Genomic DNA, 10,500 nt, shown 5'->3' on the forward strand with positions numbered 1-10,500 from the left:
TGGGTCTTGTAAGGTGTAGCCGATAGGGACGGTCCATGTAGGGGCACTAATACTGCAGCTTTTATCAAATGTTATCAATGAAACCCTACTCTACTCAACTGTAGATTCAGGTGTGAACGCACCTAATCCAGTCCTAAAACAGTGGTCCGATTGCTCAAACTACCTCCAGAAGCCATGTGAGACTCATCATGTTCAGAGCTCTGTTAAGTGAAATGCATCTGTATTAGGGATGCTAATTTAGATATGTTTTTTTTTTTTTTTTACCAATTTTGACCGATTCCCAATCAGTGACCGTAACTGACAAGCAAGGCAAGGCAATTTTATTTGTATAACACAGTTCAGCAGCAATGCAATTCAAAGTGCTTTACATAAAACATCAAAACACGATAAAAATTAATGCTATTGGTAACAAATTGAAGCGATTAAAACGAAATGAAATAATATACAAAATAATTTAAAAGTAAATACAAGCGTAATGGAGTGGCAATGATTTAAAAGTGTTAAAAAAGAAGGTCTTAACCCATTTAAAAATCTTAGTTTAGGTGCAAACCTACAGTTTATGGAATTTTTTTCTAGATTATGTGACATAGAACTTAACACAGCTTTACCCTTTTTGTTCCGACTCTGGGGATGGCAACGGACCTGTCCCTGAGGAGCTTAAAGATCTTTGCGGTTCATAGTTTACTTGGAGATTCAAAGGTAAATTGGTCCTAAACCGTTTAATGATTTAAACCACAGGAGATTTTGAAATCTATTCTTTGGTGCCCAGGTAGCCATTGTAAGACTTCAACCTGGAGTGATGATCCACTTTCTTGTGTGGGTAAGGACTCGTGCAGCAGCGTCTGACTTCTGACTCAAATGTACTGTTTAATAGACTTTTTAGGGAGACCTGTAAAGACACCGTTACAGTACCAAGTCTACTGAAAATAAAAGCATGGCAAGTTTTTCCAAATCCTGTAACACACATATTCCTTTTTACCCTTGATATATTTTGGTATGATAATAGGCAGATTTGACTTAACTGGCTGTTAAAATTCAGATCAGAGTCCATAATTACACCAAGAGTCTGGCTTTGTCTGTTGTTTTTAACGTTGTTTGAAGATTACTTTTAATCGTTCTTTTTGGGCCGAAAACCAAGGTTGATTTTAGAAAACGGGCACATCCAATCGTTGGTTTTTTAATGCATTAGCAGTTGTTGTATTGGACAGTTGTCCCCGGTCGACTAGGATATAAGTTTGTGTGTCTCCGCAAACTATGCTAATTCTGTTGTGTTTTCCATGATTTTAGTGAGCGCAGCATATAGATATTAAACAGTAAAGGCCACAGGATGAGCCTTAGGGAACTACACATGTCAAACTTGTACGCTTAGCAGAGGTGGGTAGAGTAGCCAAAAATTTTTACTCAAGTAAAAGTACTGTTACTTCAATAATAGGACTCAAGAAAAGTAAAAGTAGTCATCCAAATAATTACTTGAGTAAAGTAAAAAAGTACTTGATGAAAAAACTACTCAGTAGTGAGTACCTGTTGAGTAACGTCTGATTTATTTCTTAACACAAGCATCAATCAGACAGACAAAAATACAAAATAATCCTTGTACACTCCAATCTATAATAAATTAATTTATTAATTACAAAATAGCTTAAGTGAGAGACTTGTCACATTAATTTTGGATGGATACTGCATGTGCAAACTCTGTATGTAACCTAAAGACAAAGATCCACCTCTCCCCAGCAGAAACTAAAACTACTACGCTACGTTTCCTCAGGTTAGATGTTGAGTTGTTGAACGCTCACATGTCCGTTTGTTTTGGTCGACACAGAAGACGCGGCATACGTAGCTGCGTTTCGCACTTTTCCTAAAGGTAACCTGACTTTCACTATGACCGGGGGGGGTTCCTCAGGTCTGTGTTGCCTTGGCGACATTTTGCTACGCTGTAAGCTAACACGTCCCGCCCATAGATATATACATCTATGGTCCCGCCGCTGAGAACGAGTATGTCACGTGACTGCACAACGCCGTTTGATTGGTGGAACACAGCGTGGTAGAGCCTTAAGCAAAAGACTCTCTCTCTCTCTGTCAAAATAACACTTAAAATGAGATGTACGCTGGGTAAAAACAAGTAGAATACCAAAGAGGTAAAAAAAAAGTAATGAGCTCCTTGTAGCCTAATGTAGCGGAGTAAGAGTCCAGTTTCTTCTCACTAATCTACTCATGTACAAGTAAAAGTATAGTGTCAAACTACTCCTAGAGTACACTTTTTTCAAAACTTACTCAAGTAAATGTAACGGAGTAATGTAACTCGTTACTACCCCCTCTGACGCTTAGATTTATAGTTATCTAGTGACACATTCAATTACACATTCATTGACACATTTAGTAATTCATATTCTTTGAATAGGATTCAAACCACTTTTGTACTGTACTAGAAAGGCCTATCCAGTTTCCCAGTCTGTTGTAGTATGTTGTGGTCAACCATGTCAAATGCACCACATGAGATCTAGTAATACCAAGACTGAAGTTCTGCCACTATCATGTTTATGGATGTCATTAAGATTCAGAAGAGCCGTCTCAGTGTGGTCTTAAGCCTGGCTGTAAGGCATCACAAATATTGTTTCGGGACAAAAAAAGGATTAAAAATGGGAGGTTGGATATCGGTCTGTAGTTGTCCATTAGTGAGTATCTAGGGTATTCTTTTTTAATTATGGCTTGATTACTGCAGTTTTTAAGACCTGAAGATACCTGCTTGAAGAGACGTTTACAATCTGTAAAAGATCTGAGCCAAACAAGTTTTCAGATGTTGTGATATCCTCCAGGTTATCTTGTTTAATTGTTTGAATTTTGTCATATGGGAACTTTTAGCTTGAACATGAGGCAACACGTATCCTGTACCTGATATGGAGGTACTGACTGTTTTTTCACTGAAAAGATGGCAAAGTCGTTCCAGGATTTGTGGATAACCTTCAGATGCTACTGGTACTGGAGCATTTTTAACCTGTCACAGTAGCAACAGAACATGTGAATTATTAGTTCAGTTTTTTAGCAATAATCTCAGATTACGACTGCCTTGCTTCCTCAATTCCAAATTGTAAATGCGAAGTCTCTCTTCAACCATCCGTGAGGCTTGGACATACTTTCAACATTATCTGGGCAGCTGGCGACTTGGTCGCGCGACTACAGTGTTGCGTGCAATGTTGTAGACAGATGCGCCATTTTCCTGGAACCACTTGTGTGACCAACACAGACCAGCATCCACAGCGTGTATGTCTGAGCCTGTCTACACCGCATCCAGCTGCAAGGTTGTCAGCTATGTGTCTGCCTGTCAGTTTGTAGCCGGCAATGCTAATTTAACTCGGCAGTCCTCATCCAATGATTTAGCAGTTAAGAAATGATTATATATCTTATTTTTCTTTTATCATGCACTTTTTTTCTCTTCATTAGATGCTAGTCACAAACTTCGTTCCGTGCACTCTGTCATACAAGTATGTTTCCAGCATCGACGGCTGACGCTGCGCCTTCACTGACCGACGTGTGGTTGTGATAAAAACAATACGTGTGTGCATGTTATAATAAAACACATTGTCATAACGTGGCCACTGTGTCAAAGCTATCTGTAGCCCAAAGCTGTCAATTTGGAATCACCATTTAACATAGGCTTTTGGCTTTCAGAGTTTAGACGTCTAGCTTATGAAAAGCTAAACAAAGCAAAGTTTTTATAAATGTACATTCAGCAACTAATGTCAACATGGACAAAATCCTGAATGTACTGATTCTCTTTTTTGATTATGACCTGGCCAAAGTAACAACACAACATCAGAAAGTTTTGTTTGTAAATGTGCGGTATTTATATAGCGCTTTTCCAGTCTTAACAACTGCTCAAAGCGCTTTTTACTCTACAGGAAACATTCACCATTCACACACATTCAACACTGTGGCCGAGGCTGCGTACAAGGTGCCATCAATAAACCAGACACACACATTCACACTCCAATGCGCAGCAATACAACCAACAATAAAAGTCATAATTTTTTAAGAAGTAAAATTTTGGATACATTTTTACTTCTCCAACCATATATAAAATTATATATGGTTGGAAAAGAAAACTTTTTACTTCTTAAAAATTATGACTTTTTATATTGTTAATTGGAGAAGGACTTTAACTGTTTAAATTGAGGGAAGGAAGATACTCCACTGTACGGCAGCAGCGGTGAAGTGCTTGCTAGCTTTGGTCCGTGCACTCTGTCATACAGTTTTGTTACCTGCAGCAACAGCCACTGCTGCACCTGCGCCTCCCTGACCGTTTGTGATACAAACAATGCTGTTGCACGTTGGTAGCGGAACGACGCCACTGTGTAAAAGCTATCTGAAGCCCAAACTGCCTTAGCGACGCTGTCTGTTTGGAATCAGCAGGACCGTTATTTAAACATATGGCCTTGTCCCAGAGTTTAGACGTCTAGCTATATGAAGTTAAACAAAGCAAGTTTTTAATAAATGTACATTCAGCAACTAATGTCAACATGGACAAAATTGCTTTTTTGATGATACCTGGCCAAAGTAATCACATTGTATAGGTCATGTAAACAGCATTAATCTGTTTGGCATTCTGAATAAGTTGTTTTTAAATTGGAGTTTGCACAGTCCATCATGTCCGCCACGGTGGAAAACTTTGAAAAAAACCTTTGCACGGCTTTATATAAATGGAATATTAGTGGAAATATCATTTTCATTAGCCATGTTAACTGCTTAGTTGTATTTGTCTGTTTCGGAATAAGGGCAAAAAACTGAGATATTATGTAAATGTAAACGTTGTTAGCGTAAGTCACACTATTGGTACAGATTGTTGAGTGGGTATATTGTTAAGTCACCAATGTACTAAATCTCAAAATGGGTTGCTCAAGTAGAAGCTTTGTAAATACCCGATTATTCCATATGAATGAATTCTAATTAGGAGTCGATCATGGGGAATTAGGGCTTTCACTACCTCTGTTTGGTCCGGACTTTCAGACTTTTTGTTTGATCCAAACCTAAATTACGGTGGGAAACCTTCCTTGACCAACAGCTGAAATTGAGTCCAATCCAAGAGTTGGTCTTGATCCTGATCAAACTGAACCAAGGTAGGTTCATTCCTAATTTGTTTGTTGTGAATGATTTGGATTTTTGGACCAAATACAGAAGTTGTGACAGTTAATATGCTCAGAGCAGACAGCTCTTGGCTATCAAGCAGAGAAAATAAGCAGTTCACTTGTTAAGGGTTGTAAATGTGCAGATGTACACGTTTGCCTATGATTATTATGACTGTAGTCCTCAAACCCAAGTGAAGTTTCAGTGTCTTGTTTCTCAGCAATGCTACAAAACAAAGAGGTTGTACCACAAGAGACAGCGATCGGTTGAAAAAAAACTCACACACCGAAAGAGAATACGAAAGGATGGGGAAGCCGATCTACAAACAAATCAACTACAAGTATAGAGAGACGCAGCTCCACATATGTGATGACGACAAGACACGTTATGTCATGTATGCATCTCTTTTATGCGCTTGCATAACTGCAGTGGGACCCAAACCTAACCGACAAATGTATACAATGTAACAAAAACATTAACTGTTGTCAACTTTCAGTGCGAAAAGGCCCCTAGAAAAAGGCTTTCTCCACTATAGAGTGCTCTGCTCTGTCAGTTTGAAAGTTGAGAGTACAGGTTTGATATGATGACAGGGCTGAGGTGGCACATGTGTGCTTATAAATGTGTCAGCATTGTTGTTTAAAATGTTTATGTTGCCATATGAATACTAAACCTACATTGTATAGTGTTCTCAAGAAGTGTAGTGCTAGGTTTTTAGATAACATTGCATAAAAGTTGAATTTATTATTGAATGGACGTGTATGACAAATAGCTTTGTCATTTTTTGTGACTCTAATTAAAGCATAAGCTGTAAAGAATTATTTTTCACCCTTGAAGTACACTTTAGTTCATATGTGGATACAGAGCAGATCAAAGACTGTGCAGGGCCCCTGACCATTTCAAAGAGCAAAAAAGTGGAAAAAGAAGAGTGGGATTTAGCACGCCTTGTTGTCAAAGTCTTTGATTTTAATGAGGGTCAGAGTGCACATTTCTGCCACTGAATATATAGACACTCTTTAGACGCTCTTTCCGTATAATATGACCCACTGTTTCCTTAATCCTATTAAAGAAACATAGTGAGCGGCAATGTCTGCAAAGATATAGAAGTTAAATAGAGCTGTGTCTTATAGGGTTGAAAAGATTTCTCGAGTCTATTCGTATAAGCATTCAACTACAGTGTGTTTGTGCGTATGTGTGTGTTGTGTTATATAATATCATACTACATACATACTACTACTACATACATACATACATACATACATACATTATATGTGTGTGTGTGTAATATATATTATAGATTATATATATGTGTACACACACATACACAGTGTTATACAAGTTACTTCCAAAATGTAATCAGTGAATTTTAAAAAAAAAAACACCACTAAATGTTGCCTTAAAATACTTTGTAACTCACATTACTGAGATTGTAACAAGTATGATATTACCAACATTTAATTAGTAGTGCGTTATATACTGCGTTAATGCAAAAGGAAACTACCAACACTGTTTTGCTTTCGTGTGTGGTGTGTGTGTGTGTGTTTGTGTGTGTGTTGTTTGTTGTGTAGATGAAGAGAGAGAATAGCGAGGGGCATGGAAAAGACATGCCAGAGAAAACAACAGAAAATTCAATAGTCAAGCGGAGACAAAACAAAATTCTGTACTGTGTAAAACCAAACTAGCACCACAATACACAAGTCAATGCTTAGGAATCTATTATGTTCAACGTTACTTACTGGCAGATGAGGGAGCCCCACACTGCAGGGACACAGGCTGGTTAGCTGATTGGTTTAGTTAATTTTAGGAGACCTGATGATTTCCCCTTTATTATCAAATCAATTAAGTTGTCTCTTGAAATCAATAAAATACAATTCCGTGAAATATATCCTCTTAGTAACTTGATTTGAATTTGTGCATTTAAAACTGTGTAATAATAATAAATATATGGGTTTGGTGGGCGTTTGTATAGGGATGAGCGAGTACAGCATTAGGCTCGTTCAAGATGAGCCAGGTCTGTGCAGAACCGATCACCGCGATCGGCGCCCATTGCATGCCTTAGATTTGTGTCCGACTTGATCCCGACTTGCTCTGACGTCATGCACACGGCAACGGAAAACTCACGAGAGCAAGGCGGCCCCAGTTCTGAGAACGCAGCGGCGCGTTGCTTTTCACCGACTGCAAGAGCCAGGCGGACCCAGCGGACCAAAGCATGCTGGGAAACGCCGGCTTCTTAGCTATTTAACACCTGATTGGTTTACAACATGATGACGTTTATATAAACTTTTTCATTGTTTTTGAACGGAGAGATTTTAATTGCTATTTGTCTGATTTAAAGACTTATTCTGTCCAGAACACATGTTGTGGCTGACAGAGCGTTTAGAAGTCAGAGAGACTAAATCGGACCAGATCACGGATCATCTCCAGTGTTTTGTTAATAAAATCAGCAACAGATCGCATGTAGAGCACTTTGCCAGCGACTCTGTCATAATAAAACACAGGGAAACTGTGTACAACTGATATTTGGTCTGATTATTTTATTAAATCGGAATCGCACCACAGTGTTTTCATCACTTCCTGTCCAGCCTGAAGGCCCTGGAATCGGCTGGAAACTGTCCGACTTTACCGCAGCTTTTTGTCACCGCCCCCGCTGCTGTTGCCGCTCTCTGTCCACTTTACGGCGAGGCGCAGTTCATCTTGAACGAGCCTAGTATCTGTATCTGTTTACCACATGAATTATCTGTATCCGGATCCGTACTCGACTGGGGCGGGGCCTAAACCGGACGTGGTCAGATTAACCCGGAATGGGTCGGTTCTCTTGAAATGTGCGGGCTTTAACCGGTATGTATTTAAGCTGCAATTGATGATTGATGAAAATTTTTTATATTTATGCTGATTAGAAAACTATTTACATTACAGCATCAAGTTCAATCAATGGTGTTGTCATGGTAACAAACAAACATAACAGAACGTTTTGCAACAATGAATCAAACATATGCAGTTGCAATTATGAAGTAAAATGTATGAACAAGATTTTTCATACTCAATATAACTTTCTTTTTTTAACTTTTTATTTTTTATGACAGTGTGATTTTTTTTTTGAGGTTCTTTTTTATTTATTGTTGTGTGTGTGTGTGTGTGGGTGTGTGTGTGGTGTGGTGACACGAGAGAGAGGGGCAGCTGACAGTAAAAAAAAAAAAAAAAAAAAATCTCCAATGGCAGAGACGCAACGAGTTGCATTTAAACCAAGCACATGTCTGAAACCCACGTTCACCAGAAATCTACTGGTTACTAAGTCTGTAAGTAGGCACTACCAGAGGTGGGTAGTAACGAGTTACATTTACTTGAGTAAGTTTTTGAAAAAATTTTACTTCTAGGATTATTTGAATTACTATACTTTTACTTGTACTTGAGTAGATTAGTGAGAGAAACTCTACTCTTCCTCCGTACATTAGGCTACAAGGAGCTCATTACTTTTCTTTTACCTCTTTGGTATTCTACTTGTTTTTACCCCACGTACGTCTCATTTTAATGTTTTATTTGACAGAGAGAGAGAGTCTCCGCTTAAGGCTCTACCACGTGACTGTGTTCCACCAATCAAACGGCGTTGTGCAGTCACATGACCATACTCGTTCTCAGAGGCGGGATCATAGACTGTAATATCTATGGGCGGGTCGTTAGCTTACAGTCGTGGCAAAACAAAGAATCAAACCGTCGCCAAGGCAACACAGACGTGGAGGAACCCCCCCGGCTCATAGTGAAGCATGGTTACCTTAGGAATAGTGCAAAACAGCAGCTACGTTATGCGGCGTCTTTTGTGTCGACAAAACAAACGACATGTGAGCGTTCAACAACTCAACATCTAACCTGAGGAAACGTAGCGGTAGTTTTAGTTTTCTGCTGTGGAGAGGTGGATCTTGTCTTTTAGGTTACATACAGTATGTTTTGCACATGCAGTATCCATCCATTTAATGTGACAAGTCTCTCAAATAAGCTATTTTGTAATTAATATATTTTATTGATTGGATGAACAATAGTTTGCCTAAACATGATTATTTGTATTTTTGTCTGTCTGATTGATGCTTGTTTTAAGAAATAAATCAGACGTACTCAACAGTTACTCACTACTTGAGTAGTTTTTTTCATCAAGTACTTTTTTACTCTTACTCAAGTAACTTATCTGATTTATTTCTTAAAACAAGCATCAATCAGACAGACAAAAATACAAAATAATCATGTTTAGGCAAACTATTGTTCATCCAATCAATAAAATATATTAATTACAAAATAGCTTATTTGAGAGACTTGTCACATTAAATTTGGATGGATACTGCATGTGCAAAACATACTGTATGTAACCTAAAAGACAAAGATCCACCTCTCCACAGCAGAAACTAAAACTACCGCTACGTTTCCTCAGGTTAGATGTTGAGTTGTTGAACGCTCACATGTCCGTTTGTTTTGGTCGACACAAAAGACGCCGCATAACGTAGCTGCTGTTTTGCACTATTCCTAAGGTAACCATGCTTTCACTATGAGGCCGGGGGGGTTCCTCCACGTCTGTGTTGCCTTGGCGACGGTTGATTCTTTGTTTTGCCACGACTGTAAGCTAACACGTCCCGCCCATAGATATATACAGTCTATGATCCCGCCTCTGAGAACGAGTATGGTCATGTGACTGCACAACGCCGTTTGATTGGTGGAACACAGTCACGTGGTAGAGCCTTAAGCGGAAGACTCTCTCTCTCTGTCAAAATAAAACATTAAAATGAGACGTACGCTGGGGTAAAAACAAGTAGAATACCAAAGAGGTAAAAAGAAAAGTAATGAGCTCCTTGTAGCCTAATGTAGCGGAGTAAGAGTAGAGTTTCTTCTTCACTAATCTACTCAAGTACAAGTAAAAGTATAGTAATTCAAAACTACTCCTAGAAGTAAAATTTTTTCAAAAACTTACTCAAGTAAATGTAACTCGTTACTACCCACCTCTGGTAGTACCTACTTACAGACTTAGTAACCAGTAGATTTCTGGTGAACGTGTTTCAGACATGCTGCTTGGTTTAAATGCAACTCCCGTTGCGTCTCTGCGCATTGGAGATTTTTTTTTTTTTTTTTTTTACTGTCAGCTGCCCCTCTCTCCCGTGTCACCACCCACACACAACACACACCACACACACACACACACAATAATAAAAAGAACCTCAAAAAAAATCACACTGCTCATAAAAAATAAAAAGTTAAAAAAAGAAAGTTATATGAGTAGAAAAATCTTGTTCATTACATTTTACTTCATATTCAACTGCATTGTTGTATTCATTGTTGCAAACGTTCTGTATAGTTTGTTTGTTACCATAACAACACCATTGATCTGAAGCTTGATGCTGTAATGTA

The 10,500-nt window shown here is 38.6% G+C and overlaps 1 long non-coding RNA gene across 1 annotated transcript in view; it reads left to right on the forward strand.

The window, feature by feature from the left end:
- LOC116686300 (uncharacterized) overlaps positions 1-6,034 on the forward strand; it is a 22,320-nt gene extending 16,286 nt beyond the window's left edge. Inside the window, exon 3 of the long non-coding RNA XR_004331213.1 lies at positions 6,023-6,034. This is a non-coding gene — a long non-coding RNA (uncharacterized LOC116686300). The remainder of the gene's footprint in view (positions 1-6,022) is intronic.
- The last annotated feature ends 4,466 nt before the right edge of the window (positions 6,035-10,500 follow it).

This window comes from Etheostoma spectabile, unplaced genomic scaffold, assembly GCF_008692095.1.
Source record: "Etheostoma spectabile isolate EspeVRDwgs_2016 unplaced genomic scaffold, UIUC_Espe_1.0 scaffold342, whole genome shotgun sequence".
Lineage (NCBI taxonomy): Eukaryota > Metazoa > Chordata > Actinopteri > Perciformes > Percidae > Etheostoma > Etheostoma spectabile.